Source organism: Carassius gibelio, chromosome A4 (genome assembly GCF_023724105.1).
Source record: "Carassius gibelio isolate Cgi1373 ecotype wild population from Czech Republic chromosome A4, carGib1.2-hapl.c, whole genome shotgun sequence".
In the NCBI taxonomy this organism is placed as follows: Eukaryota; Metazoa; Chordata; class Actinopteri; order Cypriniformes; family Cyprinidae; genus Carassius; species Carassius gibelio.
In genome coordinates, this window is record NC_068374.1 from 14,054,520 (window position 1) to 14,080,076 (window position 25,557).

Below are 25,557 nucleotides of genomic sequence, written 5' to 3' on the forward strand. Positions count from 1 at the left end.
GCAGATCCACCAGCATAGGTCTGAACCAGCGACTTTAGGTATGTTGCTGCAGAGCAACTAATCTTCTAAGGTCTACTCTTCCGAACGTTGTACAAGGCAAATCTTCAGGACCGGGCCAGTGCAGCAATATGGCCTTTGAAACTTCACAAAACCTCAGGAGGACGTGGCCACGTGTTACATGAATATGAGAGGGATGCTATTACTGCCTTCGTGTAGCATTAGCCAGCATGAATGCAGAATTTTGACTTCATTGTAAATAAAAGGATTGCACGGGCCTACACGCAATGTCGCTGGATGAGATTCAGGGAATTTACCTGGAACCTCACAGTTTTCCACAAAGCATCATTTCACCTGCCCTGAAGAGGAGCTGTGGCCTTTTGCCCCCAGGAGACACAGGGAAACCCACACGAAAGGGGACAGAGAACCTCACTCTGTCTTTCTGAGCCACGGGTGTCAAACTCAGTCCCCTGCAGAGTTTAGATTCAAGCCTGATTGAACACACCTGATCCAACCAATCATGCCCTTCAGGCTCATTTGAAAACTACACGCCTTGTGTGTTTGAGAAGGGTTGGAACAACACTCTACAGGGCTCGGGCCCTAAAGGAATTTAGTTTGATACCCCTGGTCTAAGCTCTCTCAGTTATCAGAAGAAAGCACCACCCTGCCCCGTGTGAGGCTCGAACTCACGACCTTCAGATTATGAGACTGACGCGCTGCCTAACTGCGCCAACGAGGCCCGTGGGCTAGAGGGGGCCCGAACAGAGATAAAGTAGCTTCTAGGTCCCCGGTGTCAGGATGGCCGAGCGGTCTAAGGCGCTGCGTTCAGGTCGCAGTCTCCCCTGGAGGCGTGGGTTCGAATCCCACTTCTGACAGACCTATCCTTTGGCTGCAGACAGAGACTTCAGTCTTCTGCCATGTTGGGCCAGCAGGGCGTTAACTTTGACAAAACAACGCATTAGGCAGATGCTAGTATTAATTGGGCAGGCGTTGAAGGCAAGGATGAGTTTTTAGACACTTTTTGAAAATGGTTAAAGCCTCCGCTGCTCGAATTGAGATAGGCAAGCAGATCCACCAGCATAGGTCTGAACCAGCGACTTAAGGTATGTTGCTGCAGAGCCAGTGGTTATCTTGTAGGCAAACATCAGTACCTTGAATCTGATGCGAACAGCTATTGGTAGCCAGTGCAAAATTATGAAGAGAGGTGTGACGTGGGCTTTCTTTGGCTCGTTGAAGACCACTCTCGCTGCTGCATCCTGGATCAGTTGCAGAGGCTTGATAGTACGTGCCGGAAGACCCGCCAAGGGAGCGTAACAGTAGTCCGGTCTGGAGAAAACAGAGAGCTTGGACAAGGAGTTGTGTGGCCTGCTCTGATCGGAAGGGTCTAATCTTCCGAACGTTGTACAAGGCAAATCTTCAGGACCGGGCCAGTGCAGCAATATGGCCTTTGAAACTTCACAAAACCTCAGGAGGACGTGGCCACGTGTTACATGAATATGAGAGGGATGCTATTACTGCCTTCGTGTAGCATTAGCCAGCATGAATGCAGAATTTTGACTTCATTGTAAATAAAAGGATTGCACGGGCCTACACGCAATGTCGCTGATTGAGATTCAGGGAATTTACCTGGAACCTCACAGTTTTCCACAAAGCATCATTTCACCTGCCCTGAAGAGGAGCTGTGGCCTTTTGCCCCCAGGAGACACAGGGAAACCCACACGAAAGGGGACAGAGAACACCACTCTGTCTTTCTGAGCCACGGGTGTCAAACTCAGTCCCCTGCAGAGTTTAGATTCAAGCCTGATTGAACACACCTGATCCAACCAATCATGCCCTTCAGGCTCATTTGAAAACTACACGCCATGTGTGTTTGAGAAGGGTTGGAACAACACTCTACAGGGCTCGGGCCCTAAAGGAATTTAGTTTGATACCCCTGGTCTAAGCTCTCTCAGTTATCAGAAAAAAGCACCACCCTGCCCCGTGTGAGGCTCGAACTCACGACCTTCAGATTATGAGACTGACGCGCTGCCTAACTGCGCCAACGAGGCCCGTGGGCTAGAGGGGGCCCGAACAGAGATAAAGTAGCTTCTAGGTCCCCGGTTTCAGGTGTGGCTCGAACAGGCCATCTCTAGCCAGGCAAGGGTGTCAGGATGGCCGAGCGGTCTAAGGCGCTGCGTTCAGGTCGCAGTCTCCCCTGGAGGCGTGGGTTCGAATCCCACTTCTGACAGACCTATCCTTTGGCTGCAGACAGAGACTTCAGTCTTCTGCCATGTTGGGCCAGCAGGGCGTTAACTTTGACAAAACAACGCATTAGGCAGATGCTAGTATTAATTGGGCAGGCGTTGAAGGCAAGGATGAGTTTTTAGACACTTTTTGAAAATGGTTAAAGCCTCCGCTGCTCGAATTGAGATAGGCAAGCAGATCCACCAGCATAGGTCTGAACCAGCGACTTTAGGTATGTTGCTGCAGAGCCAGTGGTTATCTTGTAGGCAAACATCAGTACCTTGAATCTGATGCGAACAGCTATTGGTAGCCAGTGCAAAATTATGAAGAGAGGTGTGACGTGGGCTTTCTTTGGCTCGTTGAAGACCACTCTCGCTGCTGCATCCTGGATCAGTTGCAGAGGCTTGATAGTACGTGCCGGAAGACCCGCCAAGGGAGCGTAACAGTAGTCCGGTCTGGAGAAAACAGAGAGCTTGGACAAGGAGTTGTGTGGCCTGCTCTGATCGGAAGGGTCTAATCTTCCGAACGTTGTACAAGGCAAATCTTCAGGACCGGGCCAGTGCAGCAATATGGCCTTTGAAACTTCACAAAACCTCAGGAGGACGTGGCCACGTGTTACATGAATATGAGAGGGATGCTATTACTGCCTTCGTGTAGCATTAGCCAGCATGAATGCAGAATTTTGACTTCATTGTAAATAAAAGGATTGCACGGGCCTACACGCAATGTCGCTGATTGAGATTCAGGGAATTTACCTGGAACCTCACAGTTTTCCACAAAGCATCATTTCACCTGCCCTGAAGAGGAGCTGTGGCCTTTTGCCCCCAGGAGACACAGGGAAACCCACACGAAAGGGGACAGAGAACACCACTCTGTCTTTCTGAGCCACGGGTGTCAAACTCAGTCCCCTGCAGAGTTTAGATTCAAGCCTGATTGAACACACCTGATCCAACCAATCATGCCCTTCAGGCTCATTTGAAAACTACACGCCATGTGTGTTTGAGAAGGGTTGGAACAACACTCTACAGGGCTCGGGCCCTAAAGGAATTTAGTTTGATACCCCTGGTCTAAGCTCTCTCAGTTATCAGAAGAAAGCACCACCCTGCCCCGTGTGAGGCTCGAACTCACGACCTTCAGATTATGAGACTGACGCGCTGCCTAACTGCGCCAACGAGGCCCGTGGGCTAGAGGGGGCCCGAACAGAGATAAAGTAGCTTCTAGGTCCCCGGTTTCAGGTGTGGCTCGAACAGGCCATCTCTAGCCAGGCAAGGGTGTCAGGATGGCCGAGCGGTCTAAGGCGCTGCGTTCAGGTCGCAGTCTCCCCTGGAGGCGTGGGTTCGAATCCCACTTCTGACAGACCTATCCTTTGGCTGCAGACAGAGACTTCAGTCTTCTGCCATGTTGGGCCAGCAGGGCGTTAACTTTGACAAAACAACGCATTAGGCAGATGCTAGTATTAATTGGGCAGGCGTTGAAGGCAAGGATGAGTTTTTAGACACTTTTTGAAAATGGTTAAAGCCTCCGCTGCTCGAATTGAGATAGGCAAGCAGATCCACCAGCATAGGTCTGAAACAGCGACTTTAGGTATGTTGCTGCAGAGCCAGTGGTTATCTTGTAGGCAAACATCAGTACCTTGAATCTGATGCGAACAGCTATTGGTAGCCAGTGCAAAATTATGAAGAGAGGTGTGACGTGGGCTTTCTTTGAAGACCACTCGTTGAAGACCACTCTCGCTGCTGCATCCTGGATCAGTTGCAGAGGCTTGATAGTACGTGCCGGAAGACCCGCCAAGGGAGCGTAACAGTAGTCCGGTCTGGAGAAAACAGAGAGCTTGGACAAGGAGTTGTGTGGCCTACTCTGATCGGAAGGGTCTAATCTTCCGAACGTTCTACAAGGCAAATCTTCAGGACCGGGCCAGTGCAGCAATATGGCCTTTGAAACTTCACAAAACCTCAGGAGGACGTGGCCACGTGTTACATGAATATGAGAGGGATGCTATTACTGCCTTCGTGTAGCATTAGCCAGCATGAATGCAGAATTTTGACTTCATTGTAAATAAAAGGATTGCACGGGCCTACACGCAATGTCGCTGGATGAGATTCAGGGAATTTACCTGGAACCTCACAGTTTTCCACAAAGCATCATTTCACCTGCCCTGAAGAGGAGCTGTGGCCTTTTGCCCCCAGGAGACACAGGGAAACCCACACGAAAGGGGACAGAGAACCTCACTCTGTCTTTCTGAGCCACGGGTGTCAAACTCAGTCCCCTGCAGAGTTTAGATTCAAGCCTGATTGAACACACCTGATCCAACCAATCATGCCCTTCAGGCTCATTTGAAAACTACACGCCTTGTGTGTTTGAGAAGGGTTGGAACAACACTCTACAGGGCTCGGGCCCTAAAGGAATTTAGTTTGATACCCCTGGTCTAAGCTCTCTCAGTTATCAGAAAAAAGCACCACCCTGCCCCGTGTGAGGCTCGAACTCACGACCTTCAGATTATGAGACTGACGCGCTGCCTAACTGCGCCAACGAGGCCCGTGGGCTAGAGCGGTCCCGAACAGAGATAAAGTAGCTTCTAGGTCCCCGGTTTCAGGTGTGGCTCGAACAGGCCATCTCTAGCCAGGCAAGGGTGTCAGGATGGCCGAGCGGTCTAAGGCGCTGCGTTCAGGTCGCAGTGTCCCCTGGAGGCGTGGGTTCGAATCCCACTTCTGACAGACCTATCCTTTGGCTGCAGACAGAGACTTCAGTCTTCTGCCATGTTGGGCCAGCAGGGCGTTAACTTTGACAAAACAACGCATTAGGCAGATGCTAGTATTAATTGGGCAGGCGTTGAAGGCAAGGATGAGTTTTTAGACACTTTTTGAAAATGGTTAAAGCCTCCGCTGCTCGAATTGAGATAGGCAAGCAGATCCACCAGCATAGGTCTGAACCAGCGACTTTAGGTATGTTGCTGCAGAGCCAGTGGTTATCTTGTAGGCAAACATCAGTACCTTGAATCTGATGCGAACAGCTATTGGTAGCCAGTGCAAAATTATGAAGAGAGGTGTGACGTGGGCTTTCTTTGGCTCGTTGAAGACCACTCTCGCTGCTGCATCCTGGATCAGTTGCAGAGGCTTGATAGTACGTGCCGGAAGACCCGCCAAGGGAGCGTAACAGTAGTCCGGTCTGGAGAAAACAGAGAGCTTGGACAAGGAGTTGTGTGGCCTACTCTGATCGGAAGGGTCTAATCTTCCGAACGTTCTACAAGGCAAATCTTCAGGACCGGGCCAGTGCAGCAATATGGCCTTTGAAACTTCACAAAACCTCAGGAGGACGTGGCCACGTGTTACAAGAATATGAGAGGGATGCTATTACTGCCTTCGTGTAGCATTAGCCAGCATGAATGCAGAATTTTGACTTCATTGTAAATAAAAGGATTGCACGGGCCTACACGCAATGTCGCTGGATGAGATTCAGGGAATTTACCTGGAACCTCACAGTTTTCCACAAAGCATCATTTCACCTGCCCTGAAGAGGAGCTGTGGCCTTTTGCCCCCAGGAGACACAGGGAAACCCACACGAAAGGGGACAGAGAACCTCACTCTGTCTTTCTGAGCCACGGGTGTCAAACTCAGTCCCCTGCAGAGTTTAGATTCAAGCCTGATTGAACACACCTGATCCAACCAATCATGCCCTTCAGGCTCATTTGAAAACTACACGCCTTGTGTGTTTGAGAAGGGTTGGAACAACACTCTACAGGGCTCGGGCCCTAAAGGAATTTAGTTTGATACCCCTGGTCTAAGCTCTCTCAGTTATCAGAAAAAAGCACCACCCTGCCCCGTGTGAGGCTCGAACTCACGACCTTCAGATTATGAGACTGACGCGCTGCCTAACTGCGCCAACGAGGCCCGTGGGCTAGAGCGGTCCCGAACAGAGATAAAGTAGCTTCTAGGTCCCCGGTTTCAGGTGTGGCTCGAACAGGCCATCTCTAGCCAGGCAAGGGTGTCAGGATGGCCGAGCGGTCTAAGGCGCTGCGTTCAGGTCGCAGTGTCCCCTGGAGGCGTGGGTTCGAATCCCACTTCTGACAGACCTATCCTTTGGCTGCAGACAGAGACTTCAGTCTTCTGCCATGTTGGGCCAGCAGGGCGTTAACTTTGACAAAACAACGCATTAGGCAGATGCTAGTATTAATTGGGCAGGCGTTGAAGGCAAGGATGAGTTTTTAGACACTTTTTGAAAATGGTTAAAGCCTCCGCTGCTCGAATTGAGATAGGCAAGCAGATCCACCAGCATAGGTCTGAACCAGCGACTTTAGGTATGTTGCTGCAGAGCCAGTGGTTATCTTGTAGGCAAACATCAGTACCTTGAATCTGATGCGAACAGCTATTGGTAGCCAGTGCAAAATTATGAAGAGAGGTGTGACGTGGGCTTTCTTTGGCTCGTTGAAGACCACTCTCGCTGCTGCATCCTGGATCAGTTGCAGAGGCTTGATAGTACGTGCCGGAAGACCCGCCAAGGGAGCGTAACAGTAGTCCGGTCTGGAGAAAACAGAGAGCTTGGACAAGGAGTTGTGTGGCCTGCTCTGATCGGAAGGGTCTAATCTTCCGAACGTTGTACAAGGCAAATCTTCAGGACCGGGCCAGTGCAGCAATATGGCCTTTGAAACTTCACAAAACCTCAGGAGGACGTGGCCACGTGTTACATGAATATGAGAGGGATGCTATTACTGCCTTCGTGTAGCATTAGCCAGCATGAATGCAGAATTTTGACTTCATTGTAAATAAAAGGATTGCACGGGCCTACACGCAATGTCGCTGGATGAGATTCAGGGAATTTACCTGGAACCTCACAGTTTTCCACAAAGCATCATTTCACCTGCCCTGAAGAGGAGCTGTGGCCTTTTGCCCCCAGGAGACACAGGGAAACCCACACGAAAGGGGACAGAGAACACCACTCTGTCTTTCTGAGCCACGGGTGTCAAACTCAGTCCCCTGCAGAGTTTAGATTCAAGCCTGATTGAACACACCTGATCCAACCAATCATGCCCTTCAGGCTCATTTGAAAACTACACGCCATGTGTGTTTGAGAAGGGTTGGAACAACACTCTACAGGGCTCGGGCCCTAAAGGAATTTAGTTTGATACCCCTGGTCTAAGCTCTCTCAGTTATCAGAAGAAAGCACCACCCTGCCCGGTGTGAGGCTCAAACTCACGACCTTCAGATTATGAGACTGACGCGCTGCCTAACTGCGCCAACGAGGCCCGTGGGCTAGAGGGGGCCCGAACAGAGATAAAGTAGCTTCTAGGTCCCCGGTTTCAGGTGTGGCTCGAACAGGCCATCTCTAGCCAGGCAAGGGTGTCAGGATGGCCGAGCGGTCTAAGGCGCTGCGTTCAGGTCGCAGTCTCCCCTGGAGGCGTGGGTTCGAATCCCACTTCTGACAGACCTATCCTTTGGCTGCAGACAGAGACTTCAGTCTTCTGCCATGTTGGGCCAGCAGGGCGTTAACTTTGACAAAACAACGCATTAGGCAGATGCTAGTATTAATTGGGCAGGCGTTGAAGGCAAGGATGACTTTTTAGACACTTTTTGAAAATGGTTAAAGCCTCCGCTGCTCGAATTGAGATAGGCAAGCAGATCCACCAGCATAGGTCTGAACCAGCGACTTTAGGTATGTTGCTGCAGAGCAACTCATCTTCTAGGGTCTACTCTTCCGAACGTTGTACAAGGCAAATCTTCAGGACCGGGCCAGTGCAGCAATATGGCCTTTGAAACTTCACAAAACCTCAGGAGGACGTGGCCACGTGTTACATGAATATGAGAGGGATGCTATTACTGCCTTCGTGTAGCATTAGCCAGCATGAATGCAGAATTTTGACTTCATTGTAAATAAAAGGATTGCACGGGCCTACACGCAATGTCGCTGGATGAGATTCAGGGAATTTACCTGGAACCTCACAGTTTTCCACAAAGCATCATTTCACCTGCCCTGAAGAGGAGCTGTGGCCTTTTGCCCCCAGGAGACACAGGGAAACCCACACGAAAGGGGACAGAGAACCTCACTCTGTCTTTCTGAGCCACGGGTGTCAAACTCAGTCCCCTGCAGAGTTTAGATTCAAGCCTGATTGAACACACCTGATCCAACCAATCATGCCCTTCAGGCTCATTTGAAAACTACACGCCTTGTGTGTTTGAGAAGGGTTGGAACAACACTCTACAGGGCTCGGGCCCTAAAGGAATTTAGTTTGATACCCCTGGTCTAAGCTCTCTCAGTTATCAGAAAAAAGCACCACCCTGCCCCGTGTGAGGCTCGAACTCACGACCTTCAGATTATGAGACTGACGCGCTGCCTAACTGCGCCAACGAGGCCCGTGGGCTAGAGGGGTCCCGAACAGAGATAAAGTAGCTTCTAGGTCCCCGGTTTCAGGTGTGGCTCGAACAGGCCATCTCTAGCCAGGCAAGGGTGTCAGGATGGCCGAGCGGTCTAAGGCGCTGCGTTCAGGTCGCAGTGTCCCCTGGAGGCGTGGGTTCGAATCCCACTTCTGACAGACCTATCCTTTGGCTGCAGACAGAGACTTCAGTCTTCTGCCATGTTGGGCCAGCAGGGCGTTAACTTTGACAAAACAACGCATTAGGCAGATGCTAGTATTAATTGGGCAGGCGTTGAAGGCAAGGATGAGTTTTTAGACACTTTTTGAAAATGGTTAAAGCCTCCGCTGCTCGAATTGAGATAGGCAAGCAGATCCACCAGCATAGGTCTGAACCAGCGACTTTAGGTATGTTGCTGCAGAGCCAGTGGTTATCTTGTAGGCAAACATCAGTACCTTGAATCTGATGCGAACAGCTATTGGTAGCCAGTGCAAAATTATGAAGAGAGGTGTGACGTGGGCTTTCTTTGGCTCGTTGAAGACCACTCTCGCTGCTGCATCCTGGATCAGTTGCAGAGGCTTGATAGTACGTGCCGGAAGACCCGCCAAGGGAGCGTAACAGTAGTCCGGTCTGGAGAAAACAGAGAGCTTGGACAAGGAGTTGTGTGGCCTGCTCTGATCGGAAGGGTCTAATCTTCCGAACGTTGTACAAGGCAAATCTTCAGGACCGGGCCAGTGCAGCAATATGGCCTTTGAAACTTCACAAAACCTCAGGAGGACGTGGCCACGTGTTACATGAATATGAGAGGGATGCTATTACTGCCTTCGTGTAGCATTAGCCAGCATGAATGCAGAATTTTGACTTCATTGTAAATAAAAGGATTGCACGGGCCTACACGCAATGTCGCTGGATGAGATTCAGGGAATTTACCTGGAACCTCACAGTTTTCCACAAAGCATCATTTCACCTGCCCTGAAGAGGAGCTGTGGCCTTTTGCCCCCAGGAGACACAGGGAAACCCACACGAAAGGGGACAGAGAACCTCACTCTGTCTTTCTGAGCCACGGGTGTCAAACTCAGTCCCCTGCAGAGTTTAGATTCAAGCCTGATTGAACACACCTGATCCAACCAATCATGCCCTTCAAGCTCATTTGAAAACTACACGCCATGTGTGTTTGAGAAGGGTTGGAACAACACTCTACAGGGCTCGGGCCCTAAAGGAATTTAGTTTGATACCCCTGGTCTAAGCTCTCTCAGTTATCAGAAGAAAGCACCACCCTGCCCCGTGTGAGGCTCGAACTCACGACCTTCAGATTATGAGACTGACGCGCTGCCTAACTGCGCCAACGAGGCCCGTGGGCTAGAGGGGGCCCGAACAGAGATAAAGTAGCTTCTAGGTCCCCGGTTTCAGGTGTGGCTCGAACAGGCCATCTCTTACCAGGCAAGGGTGTCAGGATGGCCGAGCGGTCTAAGGCGCTGCGCTCAAGCTGGGGAACAATAGTCCGTCAAAGACGGGGAAGAAGGGAAGAAAAGAGGGAAGGAAGAAAAAGAGAAGGGGAAGAAGAGAAAGAAAAAATGAAGAAAAGAAAGGGTGAAATTTGATGTTCAAAGACGGATCTTCCTTAGCATGCGCGCAGTGATACATCTTCCGGTTTCTTCTTGCGGTAAATTCGCGCATTTATATTACACTGTTTTCTATTGCAGGTGCTCCCCTCGACGCGGGTTCGAATCCAGCTAAAGACAACTTTTTGTTTTATTGTTAATTGCTTTAAATAAATGAAGTTTCAAGGTTAATTAAATGTATATATGTGCTTGTTTGATATTTTTTTATTACATTTTAATACACCAATGGAAATGTGTTTTGTTATTATTAGTTATTTAGTAGTTGTTGTATTATTTTTGTTATTAAGCATGTTATTATGTGTAGTTGTATTCATATTTATTTTAAGCATGTTATTAGTTGTGATTTTATTGATATTAAATCAGATTTTTTTTAAGGTTACATTCATTCAAGACACCTTTAAATCTGTCATTTTTAATTAAAAAAGGATGCAAAAATAGTCATTATTATGCTTAAAAATGTCTGTGACAAATGACAAAGTGCAAATTATCTTTTTATAGGAATACGTTCTATTGTTGCAGTGTACTGATGAAATGTTTACTAAAGTACAAATAAAAAGCAATCATTCTCTTTTTTTTTTTTTTTACAATTATGCCAACATAACAGTAATGAATATTAAACAAATTAAATTTATATAAGTTTTCAAAAAAAAAAATTTAAAAGGGAAATAAAAGGAAAATAAATGTAGAAATCAAAACACATTTCTCAATTTGTTTTTTTATTTATTTTACAATTATGCTAATAGAAAAGTAATGAATATTAAATGAAGTTTTCAAACAATAAATTAAAAAGGTAAAAGTAAAAGTTAAATAGGATTAAAAAAGCAAGTTAAATAAAATAATGTTAGACACAAATATTAACAATAGTGAACTATATTTAAACAACTATATACACACAACAATAAATAAAAATATATAGTGTATACATTATTTGGGAGAAGGTTCTCCGGATTTACTCTAACCACTTTTCTTTTGTAATGTTCTCAGTCTGTGGACAGTATATACACCTTGCCCCTGTACTGGCTATGTCCCGTTGCACTGGTTTTGAATTTTCCACACTTCCTGCAAGTGTTTGCCTTGTAGGGTCTCTTGGGCATGGTTTGTGGAGCTGGTTGTGAATTGGTGCTCTGCAAAATAGGCTGTAACAGTGGCATCCTATGGACCGCTGACAGTCTTTGAACCATTTGTAGACCCTGGAACACTGGCACACCCTGAAACATCGACAAAAATATGGTTTTCTGGTATTAAAAGAAAAATTGAACAAGTTTAATAATTCGTACAGAATGGAACGTGAAAAGTGCCTTTATAGAATACTTTATACATTATGCCATTACTTACAGAGACAGTACTGCTTGGTATAGAGGCACAAGACAATGCTGCGCTGGGTTGGTCTTCAACCTGAGAAGGTCTCCTGACCACACTAAGATTTGGCTTTGCTGCAGCAATGTGAGAGCCAGTAAATCTTGGTTTGGTAAATCAAAAATGTGAGAAGACAGAATGTGTTATAATAGCAAGAATTACGATTTATATTAATATTACTATTTTAAGTAAATGCAGGTTTTTAAAAACATTTCTTTCTGAATAGAAGTGTCATCCATATTTATTAGCAGTATTGACTCCTGAAATTACTACAAAGTATTTGCATGATGGAATAATTGTTAATGTGTACAGTTAATGATAGCCAGCATCTATGTGGTATGTTACCTGAGATTGAGAAAGAAAGATAATGTAGCTTTAACACATGAGAAGTATTGAGAGGGATGCCATGAGGGACATGAGTCTAGTCTCAAGAGAGAAAGCAAACAGGTTACATTCTACATTTATCCTTGACCATGTGACTTAAACCAAATCTGAGATATTCAAACTGACCATTCAGCAGACAACAGGTGCCCCCACTGTACAAGAGGGGTGACAATTAGTAGGTCTCAGCCAGCATCTCATAGCATTCTTGCTTTTTCTTTTTTTCTTCATCTTACGTTCTGAACTTTCTTGAATTTTAATTGAGCACATTCTTAAGTGGTATTATTAAAAAAGTTAAATAGTAATTCTTACCATTGAAAATTGTGTTGCAACTCTTGCTTCCACAGGTGCAGTAGGCTGGGGCCGGGGCAGGGGCATGGGATGAGGCTGGGGGTCAGGCTGACTCTGCTCCATGGCCTTCTTTGCTGTTTCAGCATCATGAGGTTCTTCCACCACCCTTTGTGCTGGTCCAGTAGAGGCTTAAGACGAAAAAAAAAAAAAAAAAAAAAAAAAACCCTTAATACATAATTCAGAAAGAAACCTTTTCAGTAAATATACTAATGATACTAATAAAAAACATGCATTTCAGCACACCTCCAAGCAAGGTTTTTTGGCCACGAGACAGCATCTGACATTTCTCTATCTGTAAGCATTATAACAAATATAATGCACAATACAAGTGAGTCCCTTAAGAGAGCATAAAATACTTCATTAAATTCATATATTTATTCATTCATTCATTCATTTCTAGGACACAAGTCCCATTTATCTTATATATAATGTTACAACTGGTATCTCTATTTAGAGGAGAAAGATACAAGACAGGAACATTTCTTAAAATACCTGCAACATTACATAAATGTCTATAAACAATTATTACACACTCTGGTTTGCCCTGTTGAAAGCCATAACATAACACAACCATCACATTACATCGTTCAAATGAATGGGACCAGGTAAATGTTTGTTCTGAAGCCTGATGTGTTGTTCTCTTATGCAAATACACTAAACCAAGATACTAATAATGTTCGATTACGATTATTTTTTATTTTTATACATCTATAATGCAAAGGTAACAAACACTCACCCATTGACAAATCTCGTACCACTTTTTATGTCGAACTACGCGACAATGACCCTTGTCATAGGTCACAAACTTGAGTAATTAACCTTTTTTACCTCTGACACGCCCCCTGAGGATGATGTCATTCTTTCGTACACCTTCGGCACGGTTCGGCAACTTGATTGACACCTGACTAGAAGCGCTGACCCCTCCACCTAGCGGTGAGACGCGGAAACGTGCCGTCGAAATCCCCCTGCTCTCTGATTGGTCAAATGTCACGAATGTCAAGATAATGTTATAAATTGCGCTTTTTGATTGGCTGGAAATGTTAAGGCGCTTCGACGCGATTGGTCCAAATGTCATAGCGCTTCGATGCGATTGGCTGCGCAGTTCGACATTGCTCAACATTTCTGAAATTATGTCGGACTATCCTTCGTCAGCTAGCGCTCAGGTCGCAGTCTCCCCTGGAGGCGTGGGTTCGAATCCCACTTCTGACAGACCTATCCTTTGGCTGCAGACAGAGACTTCAGTCTTCTGCCATGTTGGGCCAGCAGGGCGTTAACTTTGACAAAACAACGCATTAGGCAGATGCTAGTATTAATTGGGCAGGCGTTGAAGGCAAGGATGACTTTTTAGACACTTTTTGAAAATGGTTAAAGCCTCCGCTGCTCGAATTGAGATAGGCAAGCAGATCCACCAGCATAGGTCTGAACCAGCGACTTTAGGTATGTTGCTGCAGAGCAACTAATCTTCTAGGGTCTAATCTTCCGAACGTTGTACAAGGCAAATCTTCAGGACCGGGCCAGTGCAGCAATATGGCCTTTGAAACTTCACAAAACCTCAGGAGGACGTGGCCACGTGTTACATGAATATGAGAGGGATGCTATTACTGCCTTCGTGTAGCATTAGCCAGCATGAATGCAGAATGCAGGATTGCACGGGCCTACACGCAATGTCGCTGATTGAGATTCAGGGAATTTACCTGGAACCTCACAGTTTTCCACAAAGCATCATTTCACCTGCCCTGAAGAGGAGCTGTGGCCTTTTGCCCCCAGGAGACACAGGGAAACCCACACGAAAGGGGACAGAGAACACCACTCTGTCTTTCTGAGCCACGGGTGTCAAACTCAGTCCCCTGCAGAGTTTAGATTCAAGCCTGATTGAACACACCTGATCCAACCAATCATGCCCTTCAGGCTCATTTGAAAACTACACGCCATGTGTGTTTGAGAAGGGTTGGAACAACACTCTACAGGGCTCGGGCCCTAAAGGAATTTAGTTTGATACCCCTGGTCTAAGCTCTCTCAGTTATCAGAAAAAAGCACCACCCTGCCCCGTGTGAGGCTCGAACTCACGACCTTCAGATTATGAGACTGACGCGCTGCCTAACTGCGCCAACGAGGCCCGTGGGCTAGAGGGGGCCCGAACAGAGATAAAGTAGCTTCTAGGTCCCCGGTTTCAGGTGTGGCTCGAACAGGCCATCTCTAGCCAGGCAAGGGTGTCAGGATGGCCGAGCGGTCTAAGGCGCTGCGTTCAGGTCGCAGTCTCCCCTGGAGGCGTGGGTTCGAATCCCACTACTGACAGACCTATCCTTTGGCTGCAGACAGAGACTTCAGTCTTCTGCCATGTTGGGCCAGCAGGGCGTTAACTTTGACAAAACAACGCATTAGGCAGATGCTAGTATTAATTGGGCAGGCGTTGAAGGCAAGGATGAGTTTTTAGACACTTTTTGAAAATGGTTAAAGCCTCCGCTGCTCGAATTGAGATAGGCAAGCAGATCCACCAGCATAGGTCTGAACCAGCGACTTTAGGTATGTTGCTGCAGAGCCAGTGGTTATCTTGTAGGCAAACATCAGTACCTTGAATCTGATGCGAACAGCTATTGGTAGCCAGTGCAAAATTATGAAGAGAGGTGTGACGTGGGCTTTCTTTGAAGACCACTCGTTGAAGACCACTCTCGCTGCTGCATCCTGGATCAGTTGCAGAGGCTTGATAGTACGTGCCGGAAGACCCGCCAAGGGAGCGTAACAGTAGTCCGGTCTGGAGAAAACAGAGAGCTTGGACAAGGAGTTGTGTGGCCTGCTCTGATCGGAAGGGTCTAATCTTCCGAACGTTGTACAAGGCAAATCTTCAGGACCGGGCCAGTGCAGCAATATGGCCTTTGAAACTTCACAAAACCTCAGGAGGACGTGGCCACGTGTTACATGAATATGAGAGGGATGCTATTACTGCCTTCGTGTAGCATTAGCCAGCATGAATGCAGAATTTTGACTTCATTGTAAATAAAAGGATTGCACGGGCCTACACGCAATGTCGCTGATTGAGATTCAGGGAATTTACCTGGAACCTCACAGTTTTCCACAAAGCATCATTTCACCTGCCCTGAAGAGGAGCTGTGGCCTTTTGCCCCCAGGAGACACAGGGAAACCCACACGAAAGGGGACAGAGAACCTCACTCTGTCTTTCTGAGCCACGGGTGTCAAACTCAGTCCCCTGCAGAGTTTAGATTCAAGCCTGATTGAACACACCTGATCCAACCAATCATGCCCTTCAGGCTCATTTGAAAACTACACGCCATGTGTGTTTGAGAAGGGTTGGAACAACACTCTACAGGGCTCGGGCCCTAAAGGAATTTAGTTTGATAGCCCTGGTATAAGCTCTCTCAGTTATCAGAAGAAAGCACCACCCTGCCCCGTGTGAGGCTCGAACTCACGACCTTCAGATTATGAGACTGACGCGCTGCCTAACTGCGCCAACGAGGCCCGTGGGCTAGAGGGGGCCCGAACAGAGATAAAGTAGCTTCTAGGTCCCCGGTTTCAGGTGCGGCTCGAACAGGCCTTCTCTAGCCAGGCAAGGGTGTCAGGATGGCCGAGCGGTCTAAGGCGCTGCGTTCAGGTCGCAGTCTCCCCTGGAGGCGTGGGTTCGAATCCCACTTCTGACAGACCTATCCTTTGGCTGCAGACAGAGACTTCAGTCTTCTGCCATGTTGGGCCAGCAGGGCGTTAACTTTGACAAAACAACGCATTAGGCAGATGCTAGTATTAATTGGGCAGGCGTTGAAGGCAAGGATGAGTTTTTAGACACTTTTTGAAAATGGTTAAAGCCTCCGCTGCTCGAATTGAGATAGGCAAGCAGATCCACCAGCATAGGTCTGAACCAGCGACTTTAGGTATGTTGCTGCAGAGCCAGTGGTTATCTTGTAGGCAAACATCAGTACCTTGAATCTGATGCGAACAGCTATTGGTAGCCAGTGCAAAATTATGAAGAGAGGTGTGACGTGGGCTTTCTTTGAAGACCACTCGTTGAAGACCACTCTCGCTGCTGCATCCTGGATCAGTTGCAGAGGCTTGATAGTACGTGCCGGAAGACCCGCCAAGGGAGCGTAACAGTAGTCCGGTCTGGAGAAAACAGAGAGCTTGGACAAGGAGTTGTGTGGCCTGCTCTGATCGGAAGGGTCTAATCTTCCGAACGTTGTACAAGGCAAATCTTCAGGACCGGGCCAGTGCAGCAATATGGCCTTTGAAACTTCACAAAACCTCAGGAGGACGTGGCCACGTGTTACATGAATATGAGAGGGATGCTATTACTGCCTTCGTGTAGCATTAGCCAGCATGAATGCAGAATTTTGACTTCATTGTAAATAAAAGGATTGCACGGGCCTACACGCAATGTCGCTGATTGAGATTCAGGGAATTTACCTGGAACCTCACAGTTTTCCACAAAGCATCATTTCACCTGCCCTGAAGAGGAGCTGTGGCCTTTTGCCCCCAGGAGACACAGGGAAACCCACACGAAAGGGGACAGAGAACCTCACTCTGTCTTTCTGAGCCACGGGTGTCAAACTCAGTCCCCTGCAGAGTTTAGATTCAAGCCTGATTGAACACACCTGATCCAACCAATCATGCCCTTCAGGCTCATTTGAAAACTACACGCCATGTGTGTTTGAGAAGGGTTGGAACAACACTCTACAGGGCTCGGGCCCTAAAGAAATTTAGTTTGATACCCCTGGTCTAAGCTCTCTCAGTTATCAGAAGAAAGCACCACCCTGCCCCGTGTGAGGCTCGAACTCACGACCTTCAGATTATGAGACTGACGCGCTGCCTAACTGCGCCAACGAGGCCCGTGGGCTAGAGGGGGCCCGAACAGAGATAAAGTAGCTTCTAGGTCCCTGGTTTCAGGTGTGGCTCGAACAGGCCATCTCTAGCCAGGCAAGGGTGTCAGGATGGCCGAGCGGTCTAAGGCGCTGCGTCAGGTCGCAGTCTCCCCTGGAGGCGTGGGTTCGAATCCCACTTCTGACAGACCTATCCTTTGGCTGCAGACAGAGACTTCAGTCTTCTGCCATGTTGGGCCAGCAGGGCGTTAACTTTGACAAAACAACGCATTAGGCAGATGCTAGTATTAATTGGGCAGGCGTTGAAGGCAAGGATGAGTTTTTAGACACTTTTTGAAAATGGTTAAAGCCTCCGCTGCTCGAATTGAGATAGGCAAGCAGATCCACCAGCATAGGTCTGAACCAGCGACTTTAGGTATGTTGCTGCAGAGCCAGTGGTTATCTTGTAGGCAAACATCAGTACCTTGAATCTGATGCGAACAGCTATTGGTAGCCAGTGCAAAATTATGAAGAGAGGTGTGACGTGGGCTTTCTTTGAAGACCACTCGTTGAAGACCACTCTCGCTGCTGCATCCTGGATCAGTTGCAGAGGCTTGATAGTACGTGCCGGAAGACCCGCCAAGGGAGCGTAACAGTAGTCCGGTCTGGAGAAAACAGAGAGCTTGGACAAGGAGTTGTGTGGCCTGCTCTGATCGGAAGGGTCTAATCTTCCGAACGTTGTACAAGGCAAATCTTCAGGACCGGGCCAGTGCAGCAATATGGCCTTTGAAACTTCACAAAACCTCAGGAGGACGTGGCCATGTGTTACATGAATATGAGAGGGATGCTATTACTGCCTTCGTGTAGCATTAGCCAGCATGAATGCAGAATTTTGACTTCATTGTAAATAAAAGGATTGCACGGGCCTACACGCAATGTCGCTGATTGAGATTCAGGGAATTTACCTGGAACCTCACAGTTTTCCACAAAGCATCATTTCACCTGCCCTGAAGAGGAGCTGTGGCCTTTTGCCCCCAGGAGACACAGGGAAACCCACACGAAAGGGGACAGAGAACCTCACTCTGTCTTTCTGAGCCACGGGTGTCAAACTCAGTCCCCTGCAGAGTTTAGATTCAAGCCTGATTGAACACACCTGATCCAACCAATCATGCCCTTCAGGCTCATTTGAAAACTACACGCCATGTGTGTTTGAGAAGGGTTGGAACAACACTCTACAGGGCTCGGGCCCTAAAGGAATTTAGTTTGATAGCCCTGGTCTAAGCTCTCTCAGTTATCAGAAAAAAGCACCACCCTGCCCCGTGTGAGGCTCGAACTCACGACCTTCAGATTATGAGACTGACGCGCTGCCTAACTGCGCCAACGAGGCCCGTGGGCTAGAGGGGGCCCGAACAGAGATAAAGTAGCTTCTAGGTCCCCGGTTTCAGGTGTGGCTCGAACAGGCCATCTCTAGCCAGGCAAGGGTGTCAGGATGGCCGAGCGGTCTAAGGCGCTGCGCTCAAGCTGGGGAACAATAGTCCGTCAAAGACGGGGAAGAAGGGAAGAAAAGAGGGAAGGAAGAAAAAGAGAAGGGGAAGAAGAGAAAGAAAAAATGAAGAAAAGAAAGGGTCAAATTTGACGTTCAAAGACGGATCTTCCTTAGCATGCGCGCAGTGATACATCTTCCGGTTTCTTCTTGCGGTAAATTCGCGCATTTATATTACACTGTTTTCTATTGCAGGTGCTCCCCTCGACCCGGGTTCGAATCCAGCTAAAGACAACTTTTTGTTTTATTGTTAATTGCTTTAAATAAATGAAGTTTCAAGGTTAATTAAATGTATATATGTGCTTGTTTGATATTTTTTTTCATTACATTTTAATACACCAATGGAAATGTGTTTTGTTATTATTAGTTATTTAGTAGTTGTTGTATTATTTTTTATTCTGATTAAGCATGTTATTGTGTGTAGTTGTATTCATATTTATTTTAAGCATGTTATTAGTTGTGATTTTATTGATATTAAATCAGATTTTTTTTTAAGGTTACATTCATTCAAGACACCTTTAAATCTGTCATTTTTAATTAAAACAGGATGCAAAAATAGTCATTATTATGCTTAAAAATGTCTGTGACAAATGACAAAGTGCAAATTATCTTTTTATAGGAATACGTTCTATTGTTGCAGTGTACTGATGAAATGTTTACTAAAGTACAAATAAAAAAGCAATCATTCTCTTTTTTTTTTTACAATTATGCCAACATAACAGTAATGAATATTAAACAAATTAAATTTATATAAGTTTTCAAAAAAAAAAAAAAAAAGGAAATAAAAGGAAAATAAATGTAGAAATCAAAACACATTTCTCAATTTGCTTTTCTTATTTATTTTACAATTATGCTAACAGAACAGTAATGAATATTAAATGAAGTTTTCAAACAATAAATTAAAAAGGTAAAAGTAAAAGTTAAATAGGATTAAAAAATCAAGTTAAATAAAATAATGTTAGACACAAATATTAACAATAGTGAACTATATTTTAACAACTATATACACACAACAATAAATAAAAATATACAGTGTATACATTATTTGGGAGAAGGTTCTCCGCATTTACTCTAACCACTTTTCTTTTGTAATGTTCTCAGTCTGTGGACAGTATATACACCTTGCCCCTGTACTGGTTATGTCCCGTTGCACTGGTTTTGAATTGTCCACACTTCCTGCAAGTGTTTGCCTTGTAGGGTCTCTTGGGCATGGTTTGTGGAGCTGGTTGAGAATTGGTGCTCTGCACAATAGGCTGTAACAGTGGCATCCTATGGACCGCTGACAGACCTATGGACCTCTGAACCATTTGCAGACCCTGGAACACTGGCACACCCTGAAACATCGACAAAAATATGGTTTTCTGGTATAAAAAAAAAATTGAACAAGTTTAATAATTCGTACAGAATGGAACGTGAAAAGTGTCTTCATAGAATACTTTATGGATTATGCCATTACTTACAGAGACAGTACTGCTTGGTATAGAGGCACAAGACACTGCTGATGGAATAATTGTTAATATGTGTACAGTTAATAATAGCCAGTGTCTATGTGGTATGTTACCTGAGATTGAGAAAGAAAGATAATGTAGCTTTAACACATGAGAAGTATTGAGAGAGATGCCATGAGGGACATGAGTCTAGTCTCAAGAGAGAAAGCAGACAGGTTACATTCTACATTTATCCTTGACCATGTGACTTAAACCAAATCTGAGATATTCAAACTGACCATTCAGCAGACAACAGGTGCCCCCACTGTACAAGAGGGGTGACAATTAGTAGGTCTCAGCCAGCATCTCATAGCATTCTTGCTTTTTCTTTTTTTCTTCATCTTACGTTCTGAACTTTCTTGAATTTTAATTGAGCACATTCTTAAGTGGTATTATTAAAAAAGTTAAATAGTAATTCTTACCATTGAAAATTGTGTTGCAACTCTTGCTTCCACAGGTGCAGTAGGCTGGGGCCGGGGCAGGGGCATGGGATGAGGCTGGGAGTCAGGCTGACTCTGCTCCATGGCCTTCTTTGCTGTTTCAGCAGCATGAGGTTCTTCCACCACCCTTTGTGCTGGTCCAGTAGAGGCTTAAGACGACAAAAAAAAAAAAAAAAAAAACCCTTAATACATAATTCAGAAAGAAAACTTTTCAGTAAATACACTAATGATACTAATAAAAAACATGCATTTCAGCACACCTCCAAGCAAGGTTGTTTGGCCACGAGACAGCATCTGACATTTCTCTATCTGTAAGCATTATAACAAATATAATGCACAATACAAGTGAGTCCCTTAAGAGAGCATAAAATACTTCATTAAATTCATATATTTATTCATTCATTCATTCATTCATTCATTTCTAGGACACAAGTCACATTTATCTTATATATAATGTTACAACTGGTCTCTCTATTTAGAGGAGAAAGATACAAGACAGGAACATTTCTTAAAATACCTGCAACATTACATAAATGTCTATAAACAATTATTACACACTCTGGTTTGCACTGTTGAAAGCCATAACATACCACAACCCATCACATAACATCGTTCAAATGAATGGGACCAGGTAAATGTTTGTTTTGAAGCCTGATGTGTTGTTCTCTTATGCAAATACACTAAACCAAGATACTAAAAATGTTCGATTACGATTATTTTTTCTTTTTATACATCTATAATGCAAAGGTAACAAACACTCACCAATTGATAAATCTCGTACCACTTTTTATGTCGAACTACGCGACAATGACCCTTGTCATAGGTCACGAACTTGAGTAATTAACCTTTTTTACCTCTGACACGCCCCCTGGAGATGATGTCATTCTTTCGTACACCTTCGGCACGTTTCGGCAACTTGATTGACACCTGACTTGAAGAGCTGACCCCTCCACCTAGCGGTGATACGCGGAAACGTGCAGCCGGCATCCCCTTGCTCTCTGATTGGCCAAATGTCACGAATTTCAAGAGAATGTTATGAATTGCGCTTTTTGATTGGCTGGAAATGTTAAGGCGCTTCGACGCGATTGGTCCAAATGTCATAGCGCTTCGATGCGATTGGCTGCGCAGTTCGACATTGCTCAACATTTCTGAAATTATGTCGGACTATCCTTCGTCAGCTAGCGCTCAGGTCGCAGTCTCCCCTGGAGGCGTGGGTTCGAATCCCACTTCTGACAGACCTATCCTTTGGCTGCAGACAGAGACTTCAGTCTTCTGCCATGTTGGGCCAGCAGGGCGTTAACTTTGACAAAACAACGCATTAGGCAGATGCTAATATTAATTGGGCAGGCGTTAAAGGCAAGGATGAGTTTTTAGACACTTTTTGAAAATGGTTAAAGCCTCCGCTGCTCGAATTGAGATAGGCAAGCAGATCCACCAGCATAGGTCTGAACCAGCGACTTTAGGTATGTTGCTGCAGAGCCAGTGGTTATCTTGTAGGCAAACATCAGAACCTTGAATCTGATGCGAACAGCTATTGGTAGCCAGTGCAAAATTATGAAGAGAGGTGTGACGTGGGCTTTCTTTGGCTCGTTGAAGACCACTCTCGCTGCTGCATCCTGGATCAGTTGCAGAGGCTTGATAGTACGTGCCGGAAGACCCGCCAAGGGAGCGTAACAGTAGTCCGGTCTGGAGAAAACAGAGAGCTTGGACAAGGAGTTGTGTGGCCTGCTCTGATCGGAAGGGTCTAATCTTCCGAACGTTGTACAAGGCAAATCTTCAGGACCGGGCCAGTGCAGCAATATGGCCTTTGAAACTTCACAAAACCTCAGGAGGACGTGGCCACGTGTTACATGAATATGAGAGGGATGCTATTACTGCCTTCGTGTAGCATTAGCCAGCATGAATGCAGAATTTTGACTTCATTGTAAATAAAAGGATTGCACGGGCCTACACGCAATGTCGCTGATTGAGATTCAGGGAATTTACCTGGAACCTCACAGTTTTCCACAAAGCATCATTTCACCTGCCCTGAAGAGGAGCTGTGGCCTTTTGCCCCCAGGAGACACAGGGAAACCCACACGAAAGGGGACAGAGAACCTCACTCTGTCTTTCTGAGCCACGGGTGTCAAACTCAGTCCCCTGCAGAGTTTAGATTCAAGCCTGATTGAACACACCTGATCCAACCAATCATGCCCTTCAGGCTCATTTGAAAACTACACGCCATGTGTGTTTGAGAAGGGTTGGAACAACACTCTACAGGGCTCGGGCCCTAAAGGAATTTAGTTTGATAGCCCTGGTCTAAGCTCTCTCAGTTATCAGAAAAAAGCACCACCCTGCCCCGTGTGAGGCTCGAACTCACGACCTTCAGATTATGAGACTGACGCGCTGCCTAACTGCGCCAACGAGGCCCGTGGGCTAGAGGGGGCCCGAACAGAGATAAAGTAGCTTCTAGGTCCCCGGTTTCAGGTGTGGCTCGAACAGGCCATCTCTAGCCAGGCAAGGGTGTCAGGATGGCCGAGCGGTCTAAGGTGCTGCGTTCAGGTCGCAGTCTCCCCTGGAGGCGTGGGTTCGAATCCCACTTCTGACAGACCTATCCTTTGGCTGCAGACAGAGACTTCAGTCTTCTGCCATGTTGGGCCAGCAGGGCGTTAACTTTGACAAAACAACGCATTAGGCAGATGCTAATATTAATTGGGCAGGCGTTAAAGGCAAGGATGAGTTTTTAGACACTTTTTGAAAATGGTTAAAGCCTCCGCTGCTCGAATTGAGATAGGCAAGCAGATCCACCAGCATAGGTCTGAACCAGCGACTTTAGGTATGTTGCTGCAGAGCCAGTGGTTATCTTGTAGGCAAACATCAGAACCTTGAATCTGATGCGAACAGCTATTGGTAGCCAGTGCAAAATTATGAAGAGAGGTGTGACGTGGGCTTTCTTTGGCTCGTTGAAGACCACTCTCGCTGCTGCATCCTGGATCAGTTGCAGAGGCTTGATAGTACGTGCCGGAAGACCCGCCAAGGGAGCGTAACAGTAGTCCGGTCTGGAGAAAACAGAGAGCTTGGACAAGGAGTTGTGTGGCCTGCTCTGATCGGAAGGGTCTAATCTTCCGAACGTTGTACAAGGCAAATCTTCAGGACCGGGCCAGTGCAGCAATATGGCCTTTGAAACTTCACAAAACCTCAGGAGGACGTGGCCACGTGTTACATGAATATGAGAGGGATGCTATTACTGCCTTCGTGTAGCATTAGCCAGCATGAATGCAGAATTTTGACTTCATTGTAAATAAAAGGATTGCACGGGCCTACACGCAATGTCGCTGATTGAGATTCAGGGAATTTACCTGGAACCTCACAGTTTTCCACAAAGCATCATTTCACCTGCCCTGAAGAGGAGCTGTGGCCTTTTGCCCCCAGGAGACACAGGGAAACCCACACGAAAGGGGACAGAGAACCTCACTCTGTCTTTCTGAGCCACGGGTTTCAAACTCAGTCCCCTGCAGAGTTTAGATTCAAGCCTGATTGAACACACCTGATCCAACCAATCATGCCCTTCAGGCTCATTTGAAAACTACACGCCTTGTGTGTTTGAGAAGGGTTGGAACAACACTCTACAGGGCTCGGGCCCTAAAGGAATTTAGTTTGATACCCCTGGTCTAAGCTCTCTCAGTTATCAGAAAAAAGCACCACCCTGCCCCGTGTGAGGCTCGAACTCACGACCTTCAGATTATGAGACTGACGCGCTGCCTAACTGCGCCAACGAGGCCCGTGGGCTAGAGGGGGCCCGAACAGAGATAAAGTAGCTTCTAGGTCCCCGGTTTCAGGTGTGGCTCGAACAGGCCATCTCTAGCCAGGCAAGGGTGTCAGGATGGCCGAGCGGTCTAAGGCGCTGCGTTCAGGTCGCAGTCTCCCCTGGAGGCGTGGGTTCGAATCCCACTTCTGACAGACCTATCCTTTGGCTGCAGACAGAGACTTCAGTCTTCTGCCATGTTGGGCCAGCAGGGCGTTAACTTTGACAAAACAACGCATTAGGCAGATGCTAGTATTAATTGGGCAGGCGTTGAAGGCAAGGATGAGTTTTTAGACACTTTTTGAAAATGGTTAAAGCCTCCGCTGCTCGAATTGAGATAGGCAAGCAGATCCACCAGCATAGGTCTGAACCAGCGACTTTAGGTATGTTGCTGCAGAGCCAGTGGTTATCTTGTAGGCAAACATCAGTACCTTGAATCTGATGCGAACAGCTATTGGTAGCCAGTGCAAAATTATGAAGAGAGGTGTGACGTGGGCTTTCTTTGGCTCGTTGAAGACCACTCTCGCTGCTGCATCCTGGATCAGTTGCAGAGGCTTGATAGTACGTGCCGGAAGACCCGCCAAGGGAGCGTAACAGTAGTCCGGTCTGGAGAAAACAGAGAGCTTGGACAAGGAGTTGTGTGGCCTGCTCTGATCGGAAGGGTCTAATCTTCCGAACGTTGTACAAGGCAAATCTTCAGGACCGGGCCAGTGCAGCAATATGGCCTTTGAAACTTCACAAAACCTCAGGAGGACGTGGCCACGTGTTACATGAATATGAGAGGGATGCTATTACTGCCTTCGTGTAGCATTAGCCAGCATGAATGCAGAATTTTGACTTCATTGTAAATAAAAGGATTGCACGGGCCTACACGCAATGTCGCTGATTGAGATTCAGGGAATTTACCTGGAACCTCACAGTTTTCCACAAAGCATCATTTCACCTGCCCTGAAGAGGAGCTGTGGCCTTTTGCCCCCAGGAGACACAGGGAAACCCACACGAAAGGGGACAGAGAACACCACTCTGTCTTTCTGAGCCACGGGTGTCAAACTCAGTCCCCTGCAGAGTTTAGATTCAAGCCTGATTGAACACACCTGATCCAACCAATCATGCCCTTCAGGCTCATTTGAAAACTACACGCCATGTGTGTTTGAGAAGGGTTGGAACAACACTCTACAGGGCTCGGGCCCTAAAGAAATTTAGTTTGATACCCCTGGTCTAAGCTCT

At 46.6% G+C, this 25,557-nt stretch overlaps 24 non-coding genes across 24 annotated transcripts; 11 read left to right on the forward strand and 13 right to left on the reverse strand.

The window, feature by feature from the left end:
* Nucleotides 1–662: 662 nt before the first annotated feature.
* On the reverse strand, nt 663–736 carry trnam-cau (transfer RNA methionine (anticodon CAU)). Its single transcript has one exon. It is a non-coding gene; the product is annotated as a tRNA-Met (tRNA).
* Nucleotides 737–789: 53 nt separating this feature from the next.
* On the forward strand, nt 790–872 carry trnal-cag (transfer RNA leucine (anticodon CAG)). The gene has a single exon. It is a non-coding gene; the product is annotated as a tRNA-Leu (tRNA).
* Nucleotides 873–1,971: 1,099 nt separating this feature from the next.
* trnam-cau (transfer RNA methionine (anticodon CAU)) lies at nt 1,972–2,045 on the reverse strand. The gene has a single exon. It is a non-coding gene; the product is annotated as a tRNA-Met (tRNA).
* Nucleotides 2,046–2,141: 96 nt separating this feature from the next.
* On the forward strand, nt 2,142–2,224 carry trnal-cag (transfer RNA leucine (anticodon CAG)). The gene has a single exon. It is a non-coding gene; the product is annotated as a tRNA-Leu (tRNA).
* Nucleotides 2,225–3,323: 1,099 nt separating this feature from the next.
* trnam-cau (transfer RNA methionine (anticodon CAU)) lies at nt 3,324–3,397 on the reverse strand. Its single transcript has one exon. It is a non-coding gene; the product is annotated as a tRNA-Met (tRNA).
* A 96-nt stretch (nt 3,398–3,493) lies between these two features.
* Nucleotides 3,494–3,576, forward strand: trnal-cag (transfer RNA leucine (anticodon CAG)). Its single transcript has one exon. It is a non-coding gene; the product is annotated as a tRNA-Leu (tRNA).
* A 1,105-nt stretch (nt 3,577–4,681) lies between these two features.
* trnam-cau (transfer RNA methionine (anticodon CAU)) lies at nt 4,682–4,755 on the reverse strand. Its single transcript has one exon. It is a non-coding gene; the product is annotated as a tRNA-Met (tRNA).
* Nucleotides 4,756–4,851: 96 nt separating this feature from the next.
* Nucleotides 4,852–4,934, forward strand: trnal-cag (transfer RNA leucine (anticodon CAG)). Its single transcript has one exon. It is a non-coding gene; the product is annotated as a tRNA-Leu (tRNA).
* A 1,099-nt stretch (nt 4,935–6,033) lies between these two features.
* trnam-cau (transfer RNA methionine (anticodon CAU)) lies at nt 6,034–6,107 on the reverse strand. The gene has a single exon. It is a non-coding gene; the product is annotated as a tRNA-Met (tRNA).
* A 96-nt stretch (nt 6,108–6,203) lies between these two features.
* trnal-cag (transfer RNA leucine (anticodon CAG)) lies at nt 6,204–6,286 on the forward strand. Its single transcript has one exon. It is a non-coding gene; the product is annotated as a tRNA-Leu (tRNA).
* A 1,269-nt stretch (nt 6,287–7,555) lies between these two features.
* trnal-cag (transfer RNA leucine (anticodon CAG)) lies at nt 7,556–7,638 on the forward strand. Its single transcript has one exon. It is a non-coding gene; the product is annotated as a tRNA-Leu (tRNA).
* Nucleotides 7,639–8,490: 852 nt separating this feature from the next.
* Nucleotides 8,491–8,564, reverse strand: trnam-cau (transfer RNA methionine (anticodon CAU)). The gene has a single exon. It is a non-coding gene; the product is annotated as a tRNA-Met (tRNA).
* Nucleotides 8,565–8,660: 96 nt separating this feature from the next.
* trnal-cag (transfer RNA leucine (anticodon CAG)) lies at nt 8,661–8,743 on the forward strand. Its single transcript has one exon. It is a non-coding gene; the product is annotated as a tRNA-Leu (tRNA).
* Nucleotides 8,744–9,842: 1,099 nt separating this feature from the next.
* Nucleotides 9,843–9,916, reverse strand: trnam-cau (transfer RNA methionine (anticodon CAU)). Its single transcript has one exon. It is a non-coding gene; the product is annotated as a tRNA-Met (tRNA).
* Nucleotides 9,917–14,316: 4,400 nt separating this feature from the next.
* trnam-cau (transfer RNA methionine (anticodon CAU)) lies at nt 14,317–14,390 on the reverse strand. The gene has a single exon. It is a non-coding gene; the product is annotated as a tRNA-Met (tRNA).
* A 1,284-nt stretch (nt 14,391–15,674) lies between these two features.
* Nucleotides 15,675–15,748, reverse strand: trnam-cau (transfer RNA methionine (anticodon CAU)). The gene has a single exon. It is a non-coding gene; the product is annotated as a tRNA-Met (tRNA).
* Nucleotides 15,749–15,844: 96 nt separating this feature from the next.
* trnal-cag (transfer RNA leucine (anticodon CAG)) lies at nt 15,845–15,927 on the forward strand. The gene has a single exon. It is a non-coding gene; the product is annotated as a tRNA-Leu (tRNA).
* Nucleotides 15,928–17,032: 1,105 nt separating this feature from the next.
* trnam-cau (transfer RNA methionine (anticodon CAU)) lies at nt 17,033–17,106 on the reverse strand. The gene has a single exon. It is a non-coding gene; the product is annotated as a tRNA-Met (tRNA).
* A 96-nt stretch (nt 17,107–17,202) lies between these two features.
* Nucleotides 17,203–17,284, forward strand: trnac-gca (transfer RNA cysteine (anticodon GCA)). The gene is given in 2 exon segments: nt 17,203–17,245; nt 17,250–17,284. It is a non-coding gene; the product is annotated as a tRNA-Cys (tRNA).
* Nucleotides 17,285–18,389: 1,105 nt separating this feature from the next.
* trnam-cau (transfer RNA methionine (anticodon CAU)) lies at nt 18,390–18,463 on the reverse strand. Its single transcript has one exon. It is a non-coding gene; the product is annotated as a tRNA-Met (tRNA).
* A 4,417-nt stretch (nt 18,464–22,880) lies between these two features.
* Nucleotides 22,881–22,954, reverse strand: trnam-cau (transfer RNA methionine (anticodon CAU)). The gene has a single exon. It is a non-coding gene; the product is annotated as a tRNA-Met (tRNA).
* Nucleotides 22,955–23,050: 96 nt separating this feature from the next.
* trnal-cag (transfer RNA leucine (anticodon CAG)) lies at nt 23,051–23,133 on the forward strand. The gene has a single exon. It is a non-coding gene; the product is annotated as a tRNA-Leu (tRNA).
* Nucleotides 23,134–24,232: 1,099 nt separating this feature from the next.
* trnam-cau (transfer RNA methionine (anticodon CAU)) lies at nt 24,233–24,306 on the reverse strand. The gene has a single exon. It is a non-coding gene; the product is annotated as a tRNA-Met (tRNA).
* A 96-nt stretch (nt 24,307–24,402) lies between these two features.
* On the forward strand, nt 24,403–24,485 carry trnal-cag (transfer RNA leucine (anticodon CAG)). Its single transcript has one exon. It is a non-coding gene; the product is annotated as a tRNA-Leu (tRNA).
* The last annotated feature ends 1,072 nt before the right edge of the window (nt 24,486–25,557 follow it).